The sequence below is a fragment of the Anabrus simplex genome, chromosome 3, assembly GCF_040414725.1.
Source record: "Anabrus simplex isolate iqAnaSimp1 chromosome 3, ASM4041472v1, whole genome shotgun sequence".
Classification (NCBI taxonomy): domain Eukaryota; kingdom Metazoa; phylum Arthropoda; class Insecta; order Orthoptera; family Tettigoniidae; genus Anabrus; species Anabrus simplex.
This window is the reverse complement of record NC_090267.1, coordinates 283,487,396-283,511,437: the sequence shown is the minus strand read 5'-3', so window position 1 is coordinate 283,511,437 and position 24,042 is coordinate 283,487,396. Positions and strand designations below refer to the sequence as shown.

The 24,042-nt window shown below is 40.4% G+C and overlaps 1 protein-coding gene across 2 annotated transcripts in view; it reads left to right on the top strand.

The window, feature by feature from the left end:
• Nucleotides 1–24,042, top strand: part of LOC136866262 (uncharacterized) — a 445,701-nt gene that overhangs the window by 14,783 nt on the left and 406,876 nt on the right. The gene's annotated exons all lie outside the window — the stretch shown is intronic.

Genomic DNA, 24,042 nt, shown 5'->3' with positions numbered 1-24,042 from the left:
CTCCACTAGTTCCAACTTCTTGACCAATCCTGTTTTTATCAGGTTCCCCTGTGGATGGGGGACGCACATGTAGAATACACCTGCGGTATCCCCTGCCTGTTGTAAGAGGCGACTAAAAGGGGCAACCTAGGCGTGGACATGGATTGCAGTAGGATATCGTGTTGGGCCTCCTGTGGATGGGAGGGGCTGAATACATTCACTAGTAATCCCTGCCTGCTGTAGAAGGTGACTAAAAGGGTCATGTGGCCATGGTCCCCTCTTTATTTTTTATTATATTTTTTTGAGAGTTATTTGTAGACCTATTCAAAATTTTTGATGTGCGTGCTGCTCGGAGATGGGCCTCCTACGTGTGCGACTACACTCGAAAGCCCATGTCAGTAACCACCCAGGAAGCGGCAGATGGGAGTGTCATGAACCCTTGCAGTAGTATCCGCCTGACAACACAGGTCGCCGCACAGCTGAATGCCAGAAAGACATACCGTATAATCTCAAATACCACCCGCCACCGCATAAGACCCGCACCCTTATTTTGAAAGAACAAAATTTAAAAAAAAGTGAAGTCAAAATTATTTACAATCTTTACTATCACACATCAAATGATTAGAAAATACAAATAAAAGTAAACAAACATTTCCAGAACGATATCCAACAAGTTCATTCATTATCATCATCATCGGTACCAACTTTGAAACTCTCATCAGCACCTTCCCACAAAATGTCATCGCTACAATCCATAGCATTAGAAATGCTACATTTCCTGAAGCTCTTCCGTATGAGGTCACCAGGGATACGATTCCATGCCGTCAAAATCTACGAACACAGCAGCTGAACTTCCGGGTGCTGAATGCGACCAGTTGGCGTCAGTGTATGATTATCAGCCGCAATCCATTCTGTATAGAGCTGTTTCAAGGCTGCTTTAAATGGACAGTTTATGCAGACATCCAGCGGCTGTAGCATAGACGTCATCCCTCACGGAATGACTGCTAGGTCGGCTTTCCATCCTTGATATGTTTCTTTACAGCGTCTGTTGTGTGGCCGCGGTGACTGTCGAGAACAAGCAAGCTCTTTTGTCCCAATAATGCACCAGGGTGACGTTGCCAGACACACTTTACCCAGTCTTCCACAAGTGAACTGTCCATCCAGCCGGAGTTCTGAGTCTGACTATAACATCAGCGGGTAGATTTTTAGGAAGCGTCTTTCACTTGAGAACAATGTACAGTGGCAATTTGTTTCCGTTGGCGAGAATACACAACATTACCGTACACTGTTGTTTTACATTACCACCTGTTCTAATGGTAACACTTTTCGCACCCTTAACATTCACAGTCCTGTCCACTGGCATTTCATAGTAGACTGGTGTCTGATCTGCATTGTCATTTTGGGAAAGCAAATATGCATTTTCCTTCCGCAACCGAATAATGCAACGCTGAAACGACAATAACTTCTCATCGTAGGTGCCAGGAAGACACTGTGAAATTGAGGTATGCCTTCGTACGCTCAACCCATTTCTTTTATAAAAATTACAAACCCATCCTTGGCTTGGCTTAAACCCTTCCGATGAAAGTTTCTTTGCGATCTCTAATATCTTTACCTGACACATTTTAGTTGACACACCATATCCATTTCCTGCCTTCCTGTGACATATTTAAAGTCTTTTTCAATTTCTGGGAACTGTAGACTCAGTCCACGAAAATCTCTACGATCACCACTACATGTTAATAGCACAGTTTTTCTTTCTCCAATTGGGAATACATGACTCGGCAATATTGTATTTCGTACCGGCGGCACGATTTCCAGTAATTTCGGCTTCCCGAACTACTTTCAGTTTCTCACTCGCAGTAAAAGATTGCAAACGCATTGTGGAATTCATGTTGATACTCCGAGAACGTGAGTGAGACTGACGTTAATCGCGGAAGTAGCGTATACTGAGAGCGGAGGGAGCATTGTTGCCAAGCCGCGCCGGCGGTGATGCTCGATTTCCGCTCATTCAGAAAGGTAAATTTCCCAAAATTTTAAATAAGACCCGCACCCAATTTTGGAAGCGATATTTTCGAAAAAACAGTGTGGGTGGTATTTGAGATTATACAGTATTATTAATTGTTTTTATTTGTTTTTTCTCTATATTTAGTCCTCTGTACACACTATGGGGTACATGCTATTGCGGGTGACTGGAGGTAGGGAGTCTAGTGCTCATTGCCTCAGCCGTATTAGGCATCGTCCAACATCGGACCCCGGACAGTACCGGCTATGATCAGGTGGGCCTTGCCTTGGCTGCTTGGTTCGGCTACAGAGACCCCTGATTGGAGTGGGTGGCATTCGGGAAGGATGATTTCGGGCATGGTGACGAAACCACTTCCGCCTGCCTCCTCAGGTAATTCGCTACCCGAGTCTTTAACATTTGATTCCCTAAGGGGGCAATCCCTTGGGAACAAGCACAGCGTATTAGTCTGGGTTCCAGCTTGTAACAATTTGATGAATACTAATAAATAAAATCATGAATAATATATAAATAAAAATATGTAAATAAATAACATTACTCAAAAACTTCCTAAAATACTTGAAATAAATTAAATTAATAAAAATATTTAATCGAAATGTCCGTAGTATGGGCGCCAGAGTTCACCAGAATGGATCCCTCGAATTTTGATAGAACATGATAATTCTTTATATCCCAGGGCGTGTACATAATGCTGCGTACTGGTACATCTGCTATAGGCCTTACCTAACCTTCTGAAAATAGTTAAATAGGTAGGAACTGCACCTAGGTTCATCAATAACTCCACTGATTCTAAAATAGCTAATTATATTCTTAATAAAAATCTGTGCAGGAGCACCTCATCAACACACAAAATTATACATATAATACACACACAAAAGATTGCTGGAAGACTCCATATTTACAACAACAATAATGAAAACAGTGGGAAAACGAAAGCGAGAACTAAGCTACCATTTGTAGATAGTCCGGTGAACAATGTACATATCTGTAGATAAATACCCTTCACTGTCTCTGTATCAGTACAACTTGCCAATTCTCATAATTGGCATTTATAACATCACACAGATACTGTACCTCGTAATACTGTGTTCACAGACTTAAACACTTGTTGTAAAGATATATACATTTGAGTAACAAACTCTGTCGACCCTGAACATAAATTATGGAAAGTCTGAGATAGCTTTCACCAACATACAATGCCAGGCCGCCGCAAATGCTACAATGCTTAGTTGTATGTCAGTCACTTTTCACAAATATAACAAGACTACGCTCCACGAACGTTTGAAGTCCTATCCATTGCAGCCATATCACTCCAGTGTATCAGCACTACTTCATTCTCATACAGTGTGTCAGTTGTGGTTCCTTTCCGTAGTGATGTCGAAGTTTATATAAACATCCGCTTCTCCCTTCCTCTCAGATGATACGTCTGGATTGGTCCTTGCCAGCCAATCACGAGTGATCCTCTAGTCAAGACCATGCCTTGAACTCATACTTGGTCCCAAGACATAAACAAACTCTGGGGTATATCACATGAGTCATAGAACTTTCCTAGTACAACAACAAGCTCAACTCATCAGACTGGGATATCCGCATGAGTCATACAAATTACCAGAGTCCAATATAGCATTGTTTTCCCACTCGTGCAAAACAAATTACTCATACTACCTATATGGATACCTTCCAGCTTACAAAGATTAATAACAAAATATACCAATGAAATACTGATAATAAATCAGATACTGACAAAAATATCTCTAACTTCTACATACAGTGCGAGGGTGTGATATATGTACTATCACAAGCTTCCCTAGGTTACTGGTTGCTACCAGAACCGATGGGCAAGATTTCAAGCTGGTCAAATCGATTCTTTTCAGTCGACACATCGAAGGTGTATACGGTGAACTTGAGGATCTAAAGAAAATGCGCACTGGTGGTTTGCTTCTGAAGATGAACACTGCGCTCCAAGCAGATTGGTTGCTTAAGTGCGACCACTTTGGCGAAATCCCCATCAAAGTGGAAGAGCACAAAACCTTGAATCTGGTTTGTGGAGTTATTTTCCACCGTGATCTTGTTCTGAACACTGACGATGAATTGATGGAAGACGTGAAGAACCGTGGTGTGAGACACATCCGGCGCATTACGTGCAAAGTCAACGGTGAAGACTTTGCCACGGGTGCATTCATAGTCTCCTTCAAATTGTCAGTGTTGCCAGAGAAAGTCAAGGTAACAACCTATCGTTGTGATGTGAGGACATACATCCCGCCTCCTATGCGATGCTATCAATGCCAGAGATTCGGACACATGGTATCTCGTTCAAATCAGTCTGTGTGTGGTACATGTGAAAGAGTAGCTCTCGGCACAGAGGAGTGCACAACTCTGTAGAAGGGCACCAACTGCTCTGGTCTTCATTCTCCTCGAGATCAGAACTGTCCGACCTATCTGAGTGAGAAGTTCCAGGAGATGAAGACCCTGGATGGTCTTTCCTACCAGGAAGCCCGCCGTAAGTTTAATTTGAAATAATAACATTAAGTTATTTATTAGACCACCTAATCAATACAAAATCGTCTTGGATGATTTACATCAATTTGTTAGCTAATAGTGGGACATGTTTCGCCTTCCCTGAAGGCATCATCAGCCATAGTCTTAACCTTAAATTAATAATAAGCGTCTAAATAACATGTAGTAATGAAATGAATTTTAAAAATCTTGAAGAGATTTGAAGTAAAATAACATTAAAAATAACAATATAACAAAATAACATAGTAAGATTATTAATAACATCAACGGACTCTGTCTTTGGCATCGCTATGTTGATGATACCATAGCTATCTTTGATAAACAAATCAACAACAGCAATAACATATTATCATTCCTCAACAACTTAGATAATAATATTAAATTCACTAAAGAAGATGAGTTCAATAACTCTTTGAACTTCTTAGATATCAAAATCACACGAGCATTGAACAAATTCGACTTCCAAATATACAGAAAACCCACCTTTTCTCCAACAACCATAAAAAATGATTCTTTACATCCCAACTCACATAAAAAAGCCACTTATCACAGTTTAATATATAGAGCATTAAAGATCCCCATGTCCTCTACTAATTTAAAGAAAGAATTACTATTCATCAAGGAAATAGCTAAATTCAATGGATTTAACACGAGTATGATTGATAAAATCATCAATAAAACCAAACTGAAACTAGCTACCAATTTAACCCCATTAAAACCCGTCAAACCAAAATACGCTAAATTCACGTTCACTAACCATAGCATTTACCCGATAACCAATTCATTAATGAAGCACGAAATAAAAATAGCCTACACAACAAAAAACACTAATCGTAATTTATTCTTCAATCACAACTCTATCAACATCACAGACAATAGTTACTCTGGATCAGGAATATACAGATTGAAATGCTCTACATGTAATTTTTCTTATGTTGGCCAAACTGGCCGCAGCTTCTCTACCAGATATGCCGAGCATTACAATGCCCAAAGACACAACAAATTCTCCGCAATGGCCAACCATATGAGGGACACCGGGCATAAATTCACCACAATAGAACAAGACCTCCATATCCTAAAGAGAGTCGATAAAAGCAAACTCATGACAGAATATGAAAACTTATTTATTTTCCTCGACCAACATTTTAATAAAGATAAAAATCTAAATGACACTATTGATAAAAAAAGCCCCTTATATGAACAGATTCTTATTTTATTACGAGAATCAACTTCCCTCACCAACAAATTCTTAAAAATCTTCAACCTCACATCAATTAGAGTTCCCACCTCCCCTACAGCTAATATACCCCCCTCCCTTCCCCCCGCTGCTAGTACCTCTAATTCAAATACAACCAATAAACCCATAGCCACACCCACCGGAACATCGCTCCCTCCAATAGCCTTACACCGTTACAACACGCGCAGTAATACACTCTCTTCCTTCCCTCCCACCAATAGCAGCCCCCCTCCAATAGTTACGTCAACGCAAACAGATCCCCCTCCAGCACAAAACTTCAGTTATAACACACGTAGCAAGAAGTCTACGGTTGCAAATTCTTCTAACTCATAATATTACAAGCTATCTTTGTCACCGTCAAATGGTAAGTGCATACGATTCTACTTCAATATTTTTCAAATATCTTTTCACACAATTAACTCTACGTTTCTTGCTTCCATTTACAGATTCCACTTTTATATGCTTTTTCAACTAGAATATCTACAAACTCACAATTTACAACATTTGAACATCACTTCAAATTTTGAGATGGTCCATAGTGATCCTATTTGAAACTGTTCAACTTCTATTCACCTACTTCATATCCTCAACGTGTTCTACAACTTCACCATATGCATCTGACTTTCGTCTTTTATCTTCAAGATCATGATGAACTTTGGATCTCTCGACTAACTTTGACTTTTATTATCTCCTCTTTACTTTGATTATATAAGATTTTTCGCCATCATCTAATTATAACCGCCATGAATATCAACTTTACTTTTATGCAATCTTACTACTTGTTGTATAACAATCTGTTGTTTTATCCATTGTACTTATTTTAGCAGCCTTCTAATGTTAATTTTGTTAATACTTCCACTATTGTATCTCATCACATTGTATTTTCAAACCATCATTGTTATTTTTAATGTTATTTTACTTCAAATCTCTTCAAGATTTTTAAAATTCATTTCATTACTACATGTTATTTAGACGCTTATTATTAATTTAAGGTTAAGACTATGGCTGATGATGCCTTCAGGGAAGGCGAAACATGTCCCACTATTAGCTAACAAATTGATGTAAATCATCCAAGACGATTTTGTATTGATTAGGTGGTCTAATAAATAACTTAATGTTATTATTTCAATCTAATATCATCAATACGGACCAAAAATGATATTTATTACATGTAATGTAAGTTTAATTCTCGGAATGCACCGGCCAAGACACTAGACTTCAGCACAGTAGGACAGTCTCTCCCAGGGTCGCCATTTTCAGCTGAAACACCTTCCCAGAAGATCGCTGCGCCGAAGGCGGCAGTTCCTCCTGTGTGCCTGTGCTGGCTAAGAAACCTACACCGGCACAGGGGTGGGGAAGAAGACGTCTCCTTCTTTCACTTGGTCGGCAAAGGCCGCGCCTAAGCCGGCGGAGGCGGCATCGTCGACCAGGGCTAGGAAATCACCTCCCAGCCCGTCTAAACAAGAATCGACGGCTGGGAAGAAGAGCTCCCTTACTAGGCGTTCTTCCAATTCTCTTACAAATGGGGTCTCATGCCCTCCAGCCAGAGGGTCTGAGTCTGTGCCAGCGGGTTTTCCTCCTGGAAAACCTGCGCACTCCCCTCGTAGGAAGAAACCCCGCCCCGTGACTACGTCGAAGAAATTCAAGGCATGCATGGTGCATTTATCTCCATCTTTAGATGGGGATGTGATTGTAGGTTAGTAGCATAACGCTGCTTCTAACCTAAAACTCAGAAGTCCACACCCACACTATGGCACTGTTGCAATGGAATTGTAACGGTTATGATAGGCATCTTGCTGAGCTACGCCAGCTTGTTAGCGAGTTGGCGAGTATAGTCTGTACAAATTTCAGATCAGGTCATCATATGGTCTTGAAAAATTTAATTTTTTCACAATCGCGAAATCTCTCAATTTCCATCAAAATGTTATCCAAAATTTCAAAATATAAAACTCGATACATCTGAACACATTCATCCTGAGTAAGGATGCTATACTATCGGGTTTGGCACATATCCGTCATTTGGCTGGTCTTTTCAAATATAATTAGAAAATGTTCATCGGTCTTCGTGTTTCTTAGAAGATCACATGTTCTTATTTTTGATATACAATAGTTCACATCCACTGACTTCTTTTGCAAAATATCATAAAGAATATAAGTTAAACAAAAAATGTCATGAAAACCTACTGCCAGAAAAGTGAATTCAAAACTGTTCATGTCGTGAAGAAAGCCTCTGGCAAGTAGAATACATTTGTCACCGGACTCTTCACTGGTAACTATATTTCCGAAAACTTCTTTCAGCTGTTCCCAGTCATCCACAATTACACTTAATAATTTTGAGTTTGAGCTCCAGCGGACAGGTGTCACGGTTGGAATGTGTGGACCCGATACAGTAGAAATGGTGTAAGTTCTCTTCGCCGAGTGATGGAAAAAGGATGGTATTCCAGAAATTGATGAAAGAAAAATAAGACTCTTTCGTATTGTTTTACAACTCTGTTGTAAGACCAAATTTAATCGGTGCGCTAAACAGTGTACAAATAATGGTACTGCAAGAGGAGCTTTCTCTTTCATCTTCCTCTGGAGTCCATTTAAATGTCCTACTAATTTGTGCTCTTAATCGAATGGTCCCAAAATTTTGTCCAACAAGGCAAACAAAGCGTCTGAGGATCTATCAGCATGTACATCATGGAAACCTAAGAAACGTTCCACTATAGCCCTGTCAGCATTAACAAACCTCACAATTACAGAACAGTGAGACACCTGTGTATCTGTCGTATCGCTCACCTGAACAGAAAAAAATCAGCACTCGTCAATTCTGTTTTTATGAAATCGTCGATGTATTCTGAAATGCACTTGATTAACTCATTTTGAATATTCTTTGATTTGCCACTAAACACACTTTTTATCTTAGAATACTGGTTTTATATTTCTGCAGGGGTCCTTGATGCCAGCAATGTTAACAATTCCTTAAAATTACCACGATTTATGAATTAAATTTTTCGTCATGACCACGAAAAGCTAGTTCTTGCTTACTTAAATAGAGCACTGCATCAATTACCAACTGATGGAAAAGCCTATTTAAATGTACATTTTCATTGAAATGTACAATATACAGTGTTTCCTTCAGGGCATCAGAGACTGTATTTTGGTTTCTTTCCAAAGTCTTCAAACCTAGCTGGCATTTTATATGTTCTGCAGAGTCTGAATGCCTATGTAAAGATGATATGTTCAAAAGGGCTGAAAATCCTTCTTTATTCCAAACGTTATTTTTATTGCTAAAAAGCAAACAGGGCCAACAAAACTTCTGTAGAGCTGGAGAGGAGCACAACCATGGAAATTTCTTAAACCACGATCGTTTGAAACTAAGATTGTAAGCTTTACCGGAATGTTTCACTTCTTTTGTAGCACAAATGTGCAGTGATTCATTCTGGTCTTAGTTTCTCCAACGTGAAAATGGTGTTCCTAATAAAATACACACTATGTCATAAACAGGATACATGTTCAAATAAAACAGCACAACACTACGAATGAACCACGATGCGTAAGTAAGTAAGGATGACGCACTGAAGACGAAACATTCTGATCTTTCCGCAACTTCACTTGCACATTTCGCTATGAGTAAAGTACATAGGTGACGCCACGGTTGTCATGGCAACCGCCAAGGCCAAGCGGTACGAGGAAGCACTTGGGAGGTTGAGCCAGCTGCTGAATCTCTCGTCTTCGCTCAATCCCATGCGCCGCACTGTGGTCGACAGCCGACGCTTTCGTGAGTTCCCCTGGTTCTCATCAAGTGATGCGAGCTCTTGGTGCTCCAAACACTGTACAAAAAAATATTTTCCGTAAAACCAGCAAATGTGATAAGAAAAATAAATTTTAAAAAATAATTCTGGTAAAAATAAATCAAGTGGCACTTCACCTACTTCACCTGAAAAGCCGCCCCTGAGGTGAATCAACTCATTTCAGTGAACGTTACGGCACATACTCTCGCATAGACTTAAGTCTATGCAGCCGAACGTTGGAATACACACGATCTCTGTGACAGTGATCATTTTCCCATTATTCTTACTTTGTTAAAACAAAAATCCGTCGAGGCCTCTCCTCAATGGATTCTTGAACATGCTGATTGGCCAAAGTTCACATCCCTAGCTGTCTATAACAACGAGACCCTGCGGACCATAGACGGCGAAATAACTTGCATAACACAAGTTATCCTTGCTGCTGCTGAGGAGTCCATTCCCTCCTCCTTAGCGATTCCTCGCCGAAAACTCGTTCCTTGGTGGAATGAAGAAATTGCAGTAGCTATCAAAGACCGCCATCGCGCTCATAAACATTATCGTAGGCAGCCTACTGTGGCCAACTTGGTAACATTTAGAAAACTGCGCTAAGGCGCGAGTTCTTATTCGCCAAAGTAAGAAAGCTTCGTGGGAGAGATGTGTGTCGTCTATGACGTCACATACTCCATCGTCTCAAGTGTGGACTAAACTTCGACGTTTTTTGGGTATCCAAAGATCATCTTCTGTAAACGGGAATTTCCATTGCAGGCAGTATCGTCACTGAACCACTCTCGATTGCTAACCATCATATCGCGGATGTGTCTGGCTCCGGGAATTACCATTGTGATTTTCTCGCTCTGAAGTGGAAGGCAGAATGTCGTCACCTTAGTTTCGGCACTCAAGCTTTGGAAGACTATAACGTGCCCGTTACGGAGTGGGAACTCCGCAGCGCCTTAGCGCTTTGCAAGGACACTTCTCATGGGCCAAACTATGTCCATAACCAGGGGCCTATTCCACGAACGAACTTTGCAACTTTTCACTTTGCACTTTTCAGTTCAGATTTTGTTCCACCATCGCTTTTCAGATTTAGCTTGCAAAGTGAAAGAAATCTTTTCACTTTTCAAGCCTATTATGTTCCTCCATTGGTACAGAAATGCAAAGTGCAAAGAAATGAAGTGAAAAGTTTTCATAAATCTTGCAAAGAGATGATTCCCTTTTCATATGTTAATTAACAAGTATGTACATTAGTTTCTCGGCGTAGAATTTGGTTTAGTGATATAAACACGTTACTACGTGAGATTTTGTTAGCATCAAGTGAGGACAGTGATGAAGAATCCAATAATAGAACGTACAAAGACAGGATTAATTTTCATAACCTCACTTCGACGTAATATCGCGAGTGATTTCGTATTATCCCAACAGAGGCTGACTGTATTCTTGAAATGATCGGTCATTTATTGAAACATAAAGAAGTAAATTCCTTTCCTAAAAAGAACAAATTCTTATGTTTACATTTTTTAGTAAATGGTGCCCAGCTGTACTGTGTAACAGCAATGCATGGGACATCAAAATCAATTATTTGCAGAACTGTTACCAAAGTCGTAGATGTTATAGTAAATGTAATATTTCCTAACAGTACGTTGGCCTGATAATCCACTTAATATAGCGACGGGATTTCTAATGAAGGGTGAATGTCTTTCTGTGTGTATATGTGTTGACGGTACTCTCGTTAACATTGATGTGTGTCATTTGAGAGGTTATCTTTAAAGTTGTCAAAAAAGGATGTCACGTTTCTCCTTGACAACTTCCAGCACAGCCACCTTCTTACAATAACCTTTCTTTCCCATGATAAAAACTTTAACGGTACGTTCACTTTGCGAAGAAATTGAAAAGTACAGCTTAGTTCATGGTGGAACAGAAAGACTTTGCACTTTGCAAGAATTGAAAAGTGAAAAGTGCAAAGTTGAAAAGTTGCAAAGTTCATTCGTGGAACAGGCCCCAGATGTTGAAACACCTTAGTGAGGATAGTGTATTATATCTCCTTAGAGTGTTCAACCGAATCTGGATAGAGGGTGAGTTTCCGTCTCAGTAGCGAGAGGGCATAGTTTTCCTGTCCTCAAGCCTGAGAAAAATCCTAAGTATGCAGGAAGCTATAGACCTATTTGTCTCGCTCACTGTTCGTGTAAGCTATTTGAGGGGATGGTAAATCGCCGGCTTGTGTGGTGTCTGGAGAAACAATCCGCTCGCTCGACCACTGACCACCTGGTACGCATGGAGAGTTCTATCCAGGATGCGTTTCCCCGCAAACAGCATTTGGTGGCTATTTTCTTTGACTTAGAAAAGGCCTATGACACCACATGGCGATATGGTATCCTTTCGTTCCTGCGTCAATGGAGATTCCGAGGCAACTTGCCGGTATTTATTGCGAATTTTTTGTCCCCTAGTCTATTCCATATCCGTGTTGAGAGGGCATGTTCGCAATACCACGTTCAAGAAAATGGAGTCCCACAGGGATCGGTTCTTAGTGTCACTCTGTTTGCGATTGCCATAAACGGTATTGTCACTGCTGCTGGTTCAGCAGTAATACCGTCGCTATATGTGGATGATTTTGCTGTTCATTATAGCTTGCTTAATATGGCAGTCGCAGAGCGGCAATTACAGCAAGCTATTAGGAGAGTGGAACGGTGGACTTTAGAATTTGGCTTTCGGTTTTCAAGCGAGAGGACCACTGTTGTCCACTTTTGCTGGAAGCGAACTTTTCATGCGGATCCTGAGCTTTTCTTCGGGAATGTTGCTCTTCCTGTAGTTGACACTGATTTCTTGGGCTCCTTTTCGATAGCAAATTATCGTGGGGGCCACATGTACGCCAGTTGAAATTACAATGCACCAAGTAATTGTATATCATGAAATTTCTTAGCAGCAATAATTGGGGTGCAGACCGCACGGTGCTCCACGATTTTATAGGGCACATATATTATCCAGGTTAGACTATGGCAGTGCAGCAAATGGATCAGCAAGGCAAAGCGTCCTTGCACACAGCGGGGTTAGGTTGGCGACGGGAACTTTTCATACAAGCCCCATTGTTAGTCTGCTCACTGAATCTGGTGTGCCGCCTTTACGCCTGAGGCGCCAGTAAATGCTTCTGTCCTATGCTGCAAATTTGCGACAGATCCCACTTCACCCAAGCTATCCTTGCGTATTTCACAATGGAAACCGTCCGCAGTACGATGCTCATCCTCGAGCAACGCGGCCGGTTGGAATACGCTTGGATAGCAGTCACAGAATGTTTGATGTACCTTTGGTTCCCTGCCTTGTCAGACAATCAAGTAAGGTACCTCCGTGGATAATACGATGACCTGAAATAATCCTGGATCTGCACACTGGCCCGAAGGAAAACACGGACCCTTTGATTTATCGGAGGGTCTTTCTGTCCGTTGTTGGTCGGTATCCAGGTTCAGTCGTCGTTTATACGGATGGTTTAAGGACAGAAACAAAGGTGGGCTGTGCGTTCGTTGTCAATAATGATAGGTTTCTTTTTGCTCTCCCGGAAGCCGGTAGTGTGTACACAGCAGAGCTCTATGCTATCTGTGAAGCTCTGCGTTACGCTCTGTCTGATGAGCGCTGACACTTTCTTCTGTGTATTGACTTCTTGAGCTCTCTACAGTCTATTGATTCGTGTTTCCCTCAGCACCCTCTGGTGTAGCAGATCCAGGACCTGCTGGCCGGGTGTTCGGATGCCGGCACCAGAATCACGTTCATGTGGCTCCCAGGCTACATGGGTATAAAGGGAAACGAGTTAGCAGATAAGGCTGCCAAGGAGGCAGTTACACTGCCCCCGTTGCCTTACAAGGTTCCAGCAAGTGATTTTCACACTCAGCTGAGACATCTGGTTATGTCCCATTAGGAGAAGGAATGGCAGACTATTCCACTTCCAGATATGCTGAAAGCGATAAATGGAACAACAAAGGTATGGAGGACTTCCCTTCAGCCTGCTTGGAAGGAAGCAGTGGTATTATGTCATCTTCGGATTGGTCGTGGTATACTATTGCACTCCTATTTACTGAATGGAGAACCCCCTCCGGTGTGTTCTTGCGGAGATCTTACCGTGGTACACATCCTTACGGAGTGTGTGGAGCTGGTCGATCTGCGCTGTTGGCCTAACCTCCAGAATACAATCTCCGTCATCCTGCGAGATGACGAGCAGTCAGCAGACCTTGTTATCTGTTTTTTGAGGGAGAGTGGTCTTTTTTTATCGTGTGTAATAATGTCCTTTGTCCTAGTGTATTTGTTTTAATCCAATTGACTTTATTTTAGTTTGTGTTTGCGTATTTTAATGTATTATTTTTACTTTTAACTTGAATATTATATATATATATATATATCTGTACTTCCAGGCAATGCGTTATTCCTTTGTCACCTGTATTTTCTATTTTGTTAGAAAATAAGGCATTGCGAATTAGATCCACTGATTGCTTTACTCTCATAATCATTTTTCATCACCATTTTTTAAAACTCCAGTCAGTGGATATATTTTAAAATTTTATTTATATCATATCATGTCGTGCATCTCGTTCCATTAGAGGCCGATGACCTTAGGTGTCCCTCTAAACATCAAGCATCATCATCATCATCATTCATCAGGTTCAAACTTTCAGCTGCATATAAAGCCTCCAGGCAGATCACTGGCAGTGTTTGAGTTTTGCATTGATCAAGATATTCTTTTTTTGTAAGTGTTCATAGTTAGTTTATATGCCAAGTTCATCTTGTTGATTCTCGATAAGTGCTTCTCTTTCTGACAGGTTATTGTCTATCCACTCCCCCAGATATTTTCATTTCTCCACTTTCTGAATCCTTTCTCTCTCAAATGTCACCGATCTAGGTGCTGTTTTGATGTTGGTCGTGTATTGTGCCTTCTCGCAGAAGACCTGTAGGCCTGTCTTACTTGCTCCTTCCTGCAGTTCGGCAATTTGGTTCTGTGCCTCTTCTATTGAATGTGATAGAACCACAATGTCATCTGCAAAGGCTGAACAGTCAACTCCAATTCCTGTGTTCTTGCATCCCATTACTATACCGCCTATTCCTTGCATTTTGCGGAGCCACTCTCTAATCACTTTGTCAAGAACATAGTTGAATAGAAGGGGGAATAGTCTATCTCCCTGTCTGACCCCTGTTTGGATCCCAAAAGATTCTAGCAGGATCCCTCTAAACTTGACCTTGGATGTTGTGCCAGTCGCTGTCTGTTTAATGAGTTTTCTTGTCTTCCTATGCAGACCCAGTTCTTCTAGAATATGAATCATTGTTTCCTTTTCTACAGAATCGTAGGCCTTTTTGAAGTCTCCAGTGCGGGTGAAAGTTTGTTTCTCTGTTTCTGGTATGCAATGATCAATTTTAGGTTCAGGACCTGTGTTCTGCACATGACCTGCCCTTTTTCAAACCTCCTTGATACTCACCAGTTTGTGGCTACAATAGTTTTTCTGCACTATGTAGTCAGTGTCTTTGAAAATATCCTAAATGTCCCTGGTAGTAGCGATATCCCCGTCTAATTATTAGCATCTGTCTTATCTTCTTTCTTGTGAAGTGGGTGTGTCAATGCTGATGTCAATCCATCTGACAGCTTCTCTTCCCAAATCTTGCTCAGGATTCTTGTCAGTTCAACGATCGCTCTATCATCGGCATATTTCCAAAGGTCCTCAATAATCCCATCTTCTCCAGGTGCTTTATTGCTCTTCAAGGTCTTGATGATGCTCCTGACTTCTTCCTCAGTTGGAGGTTCTTTCTTGGATGGTGGTTTACAATGAGTTTTACAAAATGGTCTGCTAAAATCTGACTGTTCTCCGTAACATTGTGGCTACTTTTCCTTCTTGGTTTCTGGGGTTCAGACTTGGTGGATCATATGTACTCAAGGTACACATAAATGTTTTATAAAAGTCCCGGGTGTTATTTTTCTGAAAGTCCTGTTTGATCTGGGTCAAGTGTTATTTCTCATGCTTTCTTCTCATCTTGGCAGTTCTCTTCCTTGTTTCCTGGAACTTCTGGTTTTTTTGGTGTTTTCCAGGAACACCAATTCACTCATGCCTTCCGGCTTTCTTAAATTGCCTCATCACCTTCAGACGACCACCACACATGTTTCTGTGGAGGAACAGAGGTTTTTGCAGTATCAAACACAGCTTCTTTTAATTGTTCCCATCCTTGATTCTGCCTTTTGTTCAATTCTCTTGTGAAATTTGTGTGTGTTCTCAGCTTTTCAGTGTTGAATTTAGTCGTTTGAACTGTGTTCCTGCTTTTTTTGGGATCTTGGTATGATCTTGACTTTGATCTTGGAGGGAAAAAATCTGAATCTAAGTTTTGCACCCCTCAGGACTTTAATGTTTTGGATTCCCTTTTCTTCATGTTTTGAGAATGCTACATAAGCAATATGGAACTCTCCCAGGCTGCGGTTAGGAGATGTCCACTTTTTCTGTTTTTTCGGGAGGTGTCTGAAGGCTGTTTCATGACCAGATTGAAGGTCTTACATAATTCTATCAGTTGCTTTCCATTTTGATTTGTCCTTTTGTGGGCTGAATATTCTCCAGTGATGTTTCTGAATCTCCTTTCTTTTCCAAGTTGTGCATTAAAATCTGCAAGGAGTATGATCACATTGTTAGTTGGTACTGTGGATATTGTTTCCTCCAAATCTTCCCATAAGTCCTATAATTATTTTGTTCTGCTTTGTTGCTCTCATTTGTGGGGGTGTTTTTTTTTGTTTTTGTCGTCTAGCGTGTAGAGCTTACTTGCTGCTTTAAAAGAAAGGGTGAAATTCTGCCGTTTTGGGAAGTGAAGTCAGTTATTGCTCCTAGGATTTGTTTATTTACTATCAAACCCGTTGCCAAAGAGTTACATTTTTCGTCACTCTCTTGCCTGGGTTTCCTTTCAAAATCCTATATCCTTATGATTCAAAAGCTGACTTATCTATGAATCTGGTCTCCTATAATATTATCAGGATATTTTGTTTGGACAAGGTATCAGTGAGATGTTTCAGATTTCCAACTTTGAGTAGTGAATTGTTATTGAATGTTACAAAGTGAGCTATTCCCTTACTCTTTGATCTCATGCACGCTGGTGCGATCTCCCCAGAATGCAAAGGCTCGCTGACGTTCTTGACAACGGTGGATTACATACTACCTGGGGTAGTGCGAATGCTTGATCTTTCCATCGTGCAGAGTCGAATGATTCGGTTTGGGGCCGATGCCTAGACACCGACAAGAGATATAACTGAGGTTGTTAGCCTCGGAGGAGTTTAAGTTCACAGCTGTCCCTAACATGGAGATCAGACGCTGCTCCTGATCCGCCCGTTATGGGTTCAGACACTCAGATTAAGTTTGATATCTGCCCCTAACATGGTTCAGAAACCTTTTACTCCGTTAATCCCGGGCACCGGGTTACCTCCTCTGCCAGTTATGCCGTACCGAAGTCCACCTTCTCCGTTCCCGTTGAGTTCTTCGCCGTAACCCTGGCAAGGGACGCTTACCAGATTTTGCACGCCGAGTCGGTGTGCTCTAGGACTCGGATAGGCAGAGGCGCCACTCCCTCTTTAGGGCTGTCTCCGAAGAGAGTCCCTACCTGCTACCATTATTGTTATTATTATTATTATTATTATTATTATTATTATTATTATTATTATTCATGACCTTTCATCACTCAGTGCTTGAGCTTTGCAAGCCAGTTTCAGCAAAAAGTTTTTCGTAAGTTACTTACTACAGACGGTAGGATTGAGAAAGGTACCGTAGGACATAATGTATGTTATGATATTATTCCAGAAAGGGCTTGGACAAATTTGAGTACTGTATAACCTCACAATCGCCGTTAAAAGTAGCCTTGGCACAGTATTGAATTACTTGGCCTTACCCTTTGGTAATTTACTCACAAGGGAACTGTTTGGGTTGGACCAGCCTAATTTCAAGGAAACCAGATGGTTAATTGAGACATTGTAAACTTGATGGTAATGGTCAATCTTCCAATGTACAGTGGAATGTCATCAGTACGTTTCTGAAAGGACTTAAAAATTTGGCAACGAAATGCAGGAAAACATACTACCAAAAAACGCTATACTGTGTTTACAATATGTAAACAAAAGAAAAGAATTGGCGTAGACGTGCGTGTTGAATTGCTGACCTTAATAATTAGTTACGTGCACTACTACAGTCACACCATACAGTAACTTACATGGGGAATACGTAGTATGAAAATGAATTACTGTACCTCTACACTGTAATGTATTCCCACTACCGCACATTACACAGCACACATTAACATATTTCAAAGTAAATAAATACCACTTATTACATGGCTTTGAAAAACATATCCAGAGTGGACTGCTCTTTCTTTTGTCCAAGTTTTGTTAAAGCTATGTCATCATCAACAACAAAACTTGTGACAGGTCGTCACATTGTGTCCATTACTTCTAGTGCTTTTGAAAGTGTGAGTACTGGTGTAGGTTCTGGTTTGTCCTCTTCTTCCTGTTACTTATTGGCTGTCTGCTGATAGAGAATTTCATCAATTGTCAGACACTGACAGACCACAACAGTGTCATCAGATCACAGTTTATATTAGCATCAAAAGCTTATGTTGTAGTCTTCGCCTGCTATCTGTTTCTGTCGCAATGTTTCTGTCTACAGGTCTGACATCATCTGCAACCACAGACAGAAACCGGCCTTGTTAAAACACTTCTTGATGGTGTTCGGTTCAACTGAATCCCAAGCAGATTTTACAAAATGTGTTGCTTCCAATACTGTTGTCCTCCTCGCAGTGGTTTGAAGAGATGCCAACTGCTTCTGAACGAGCCGCTTCCTTTATATTTCATTCATGCATTTGATGATGCCTTGATCAAATGGCTGCAGGCAACTAGTGCAGTTGCGGCCGGGAGGGGGGGGAGGTTCACGTTATGTAGATATGCCATGGAAGTGGGATGTGTTGAACATTGGTCAATGATCAGCAAGATTTTCCTCCATGAACCTACTACGCTGGCGTAGCAGGGGGAGAGGTGATACTCCCACGTTGCACGTTGCAGGTGGGGGATTGGAGGCTCCTAACCTGCTTGCCGGCAGACTTGAGGGAAATAAAAAACCTCTCGTGGACCACACACACCACCCCCTTTGGGTTGGGGACGCAGACGAAGAATACACCCACGGTATCCCCTGCCTGTTGTAAGAGGCGACTAAAAGGGGAGGGATACCAAGGTATGTTAAAATTAGAACCATGATACTACTTGTAATTAGTACCACCATGCGGGGAACACCATGGGTCACTTATACTTGCGCGTAGTACCACTATGTTAGGTGCACAATAGGTTTGTGATTAGTAGCAGTCGAGTGCGTTGGCGGCTTTTACAGTACCTGTGACTCGTACCCCTATATGTGCAACACCATGGGATTAGTGACACCATGGTTCTGCCTTGCCTATGCTTAGTACGCAAAATGTGAGGAACACCACGGGATAGTGCGGGTCCCTGTGTTTAGTCCACTTATGTGAGGAACGCCATAAGTTTGCGTTACCTGTAAGTAGCGCCGCAGTGTGCGAAACACCATAGGTCTGTGTTACATGTGCTAATTTCATTACCTTTGCATAGTACCATACTGTGTGGAATACCATGAGTTTACGCTACTTTTGATTAGTACCGCAACACGACACATAGCATCGTTCTATTTTCCTAGGGATAAGTACCCTTATGAGGGGCCGATGACCCGAATTTTGGACCTGTTTCTTCTACAAGCGTCATCGAGTCTGTATTGTGCTTTAGAAGCTGTCCCTTGGTCAGTAATACTATAGTTTAATGCTAAGTTTCTGGGAATGTGGGGCATTGCAGGTCGGATCCACTGATTGTTTTAACTTCATATCCATCCATTCATTCTTTGTCCTCACGTTTTCTAATTTTGGTCGGTGGAGGATTATGGATTTTAAATTGTCATACCATTTAGTCTCATTTCGTACCATTAGGGGCCGATGACCTAGATGTTAGGCTCCTTTAAGCAACAAGCATCATCATCATCATCAAGATTTTCCTGTTCTGAGCACGTATTTTTGCATGCAGTGCGTGTAAATATTGCTCAAATATTGCAGTTGTTTGTTATCCAGGCTTTTGCATTGGATGTGTAATTGCAAGGAAATGTTGCACATTTTTAAAGCTTGCCTATTACCAGTGGAACCAACTTTTATATTCCACTTTCATTGTAGGACTGTCAATCCCTCTTCACTCAAGTTTCTTCCATTACATATTTCTCCTTTCAGTTCTAGGGTTTGGTCAGGTTCGAGGTGAAAAAACAAGCCTGTTTCGTCCTTATTGAAATTGTCATGGGGTCTGTACTTTTTGAGGAGCTGGGGAAGCGTCATACTTTTCACCACTTCTGTGTCATTATTCACACTAGCAGCCTCGCCTTGCATGTATCTACATCTGGTGGTGTTGATTCTTTAACCTTGCGATCCAACCGTCTGAACCTTTAAAATCAGCGATACTCGTCTGCGCTGCTAAATTACAGGCCTGTGTTCAACCAAGACTATCTCCAATAGTATCAGACCTTAAAACAAAATCACCATGGCCGATGCATCAGTTGAATGTAAACAAGCCTGTGGTACATAAACATAACCTTTGGATTATCATATTGAATTGCTAAGTTGTCAATAATAATCTACAAATTTAAAATGTATCATGTTAAAATAAGAAAATAATTAGATCCATCTGAAAATATAGAGCAATTTAAACTAAATATCAACACTAACACACATTTAAGGCAGAGGGCTATTTGCAAGAAACAAATTTGTGCACTAATGACACTGAAACATCAGTGATATTGAACACTAATTGTATTGCAAGAATTCTCAAGGTCATGCATTACATGTGAAACGTCACTTACGAGGTTATATGGTGTATTATTTGAGAAAAATAGCATGGAAGGTCAATAATATCCTTATTTCATGGATATGACATTGAAGAAATAAAAAGACAGCTACTCTATTTTCTGCCCCATGTAATACATTTCATCCTCTGTATGTCATATCTCACTACATTCCTGATTCTTAAAGCAGTTTACTATTTTCATTCAAGAATGCTTTACTTGGGGTAATAGAACCAATGCATTCTAGAAATAGCCTATATTTAGATAAGCAATATGTGGAAAATTCAAACTATAAGTCTTTTCTATGATCTAGTATGGTCCAGGAAATAGGTAAGATAGGATTGCATTCTAAAATAACAGTCCAGGGAAATATCCGATGCGTTTCAAAGAGTGGCAGTATCAATCAATTGGTGATCTGAATTAAGGGCTATCAATTCTCTCATAAGAATGATTCTGATATTGATTCACCTGACTGTTATACTTATCTTATATGCATTTCTGTACAAAGTACATTAACACCCAAATCTTTGGCGTAAATACTTACTGTGACAGCACATCAGTTGATACCGTGCCGTCTAATTTAATAAATCTTCATTCAGAGATAAAATAAATAGCTTTATCACTTTTTATAACCTCAGTGTTAAAAACCTCATAAGGTATAGTAGTTAGAAAATGTACTAGGATAGGCTCCAACAAAAAGTTTTAGCCTTATACGGAAAAGATAGCTCACCAAGTGTATGGAAAACATCCTCTCTAATGACACAGATCTTGACCATTCGCTGAAATCAACACCAACAGACAGCAGAGTTAAAGCACATAGGTAGCACGATAAGAAACTTTGTTGAGATGCAATCGCATTAGTGCTGTACGACCCTCGCATAGGCCAGTGTAAACCCCGACCGAGGCGGACGTAATACAATCTCAAGTTAGACCCCTTCTCCTCCGCCAGAGGTACTGAAAGAATAACAGACCTTACTAACTAAAAGGAAAGAAGGAATAAGGAATAACACATAAGTTTATTAAATTGAAAATTCAGGAGGAAAATAAAATTGACAAAATTAGGGCATAGTTGTGCCATCCAACCAAGACACATAGTACCAAGGAACATACTTCCAGATTCTTTGAAATAACTCCTTTCAACACATCGTTTGCTCATTTACCCTTGTAGTGTGATATTATGGCATATCCTTTTATCACATCTATGGTGACTGATATTCCATCTCATTCATAAGAATTAACTGGTTGTACGATATTCAGAATAAAAATATTGGCACCGATCTTACCAGAAAACACACCCACATCCAAAAGAAAAACAATCATATTCCAACAATCCCCCATCCAGAGTGAATGTTAAGGTAAAATTAAGGATAAGATGCCACCAAAAGGCATGATATTAAAGGCAAAAATGAAGTGATTCGTGCTCGTATCCAGACCAGCATGGCACCCCCCATGAGGTACAGTTATCAAAGGTTTCAGTCTATTATAACCACTCTTTCATCTCAACGTACAATCCTGATCACAAGCCTCATGTGCCACAATCCAACTTTGTACGAAATCAGGGTGCACCACTAATATACTGGGGATTTAGCCATCGGTTTAGCCCAATACCTACTGTCCAAAACAGCATGTCATAACCAAGACACATGCAATATCGTAACTTACTCATTCAGACTCCAGTCTCTCAGCATCAAGCTTTGACGATAAATACCACACACAGTCATTTACAACGTGAGATATGAGATGTATATCTTATCAGGCCAAGAACCTAACTTAGATAAATCCCTGAGAGCGGTTATCCAAAGAATCACCACCACATGGCACATATCAGAGTACAACAACCAAACAATTCACACAAGAATAGGCCGAAAACCTGTTACTAAATGAAGCGGTATCAGAGAACGTAATTCCCAAGAGTAAAATATTGTGACTTTAAAAGATCCGTATAAAAGCAGAATAGTCAAAAGTTGACAAAAATGAATTACAAATAGGCTCCTAAAGGTGAAGGCAACCAACCAAGGGATAACCAAACCAAAGAAGTAGGATACAGAAAAATACAGTACCTTCGAGGGATATACATAATTGAAAGTCAGTTTATCAGCGTGATCCATTGAACAAATCAAATTTATTGAAAATATGACGGTAACATAGAAATGCCATCATATTGCACCTGGCTTCAATTTTAGTCATTGTACGAGTTCTTGAAAAATCAAGGAATAAAAAGGCCGAAGAAAGGCAAAGAAAATAATCTAAGAGACGAGATGGAAAATCAGTGGCATCTATTGATACAGTCACAACAGTCACAAACAAGACAGCATTTATGTAGTAATAAAAAGTTATTGACGTAGTTCACAAGTACTTGGAGCAATTATGGAAAGAGAATAGAAATAAATTTGCATAGAGCCACAAAGACTATCTCACTAATGACAAATTTATCTTCGAATGCACCCGAATGAATTATTTGTAACGACGAATTCATCATGCGTACACTTGATATGAATGTGAGTGCATCAGCTTTAATATGAATTACATCCAGGCACACAATGTGAATGACACATCCTAAGATGTCGTACTAGTTTTAAAATCAAATTTCAATGAAAACGTCACTACACTAATATTTCCTAATCAAACCAAACCAAGAGAAAGAACTAAACTGATGCTTCACACATCCTCATGTTTACATTGGAACAAACCGAACACGGCGCCATTTTAGTTAATATCGATAGCTGCATTAAGGTCTAATATTGTAGATGGTCTTGGCTCAACCCATGGTTCTGTCGATTGGTATGTTCGAAGCTAGGGCTTACTTAAACCACCTCAGTAACACTTTCCAGTTCAGAAAACTGTCCCTCTCGTACTCGTTTCCTTTTGCCGCTCGTCCCTTCTTCAAATGCACGTTCTGTTTCTTTCCTTTTGCAGAGAATCGTGTTTGGGTGTAGACGCGAGGATTGTTCCACTTTTGGCTTCATATGAGGATTACAGTCCACATTCTGAATATATTTCAACTTGTCATCATTTGTTATCTGTCGTACTTTCTTCTTATCCATTATGAAAATCACAGAAGTCCGCTATAGCGAGTACAGCATATTAGTGACAGGACTATTGAATGAAAACTACCGAACTATTTGATAGTCGTTAACTACTGTTACAACAGATTGTTTCTGCTTGCATTCGGTTTTTCCTTTGGATCGCAAATTCCGGTAGTTTCCACTTGTCGGTGGCGTCTCCGAAGACCTTAAAAAGTAGTTAGTGGGACGTAAAACAAATAACATTACATTATTATTACCACTTGTCGGCGCTGAAATCGGCCTCCTCTTCCGTCGTGGAGTAAATTCAGAGTCGATAGTAGACCCTATACTCTTTCGCATGAACCCCTTGACTGGCTTGATGATGTAAACATAAACTAACAAAGTGAATTATATGTGTGGATTTATTTTCCCCTTACAGACTCGGACTGAAATTAGTGTAAAGATCAATTACAATTTTATTGTTGTGCACTTTATCAATAGTTAACCATGTTACAGTTTTAATACTTTCATGTACTAACCATAAACCTCTTAATGATTGAACATCATTAACCTTAACTGAATCAAGTTATTTTTAAATTAATATATACCGTATTACTTGGTCCTGGGGAAATATGTTGTCTTTTCA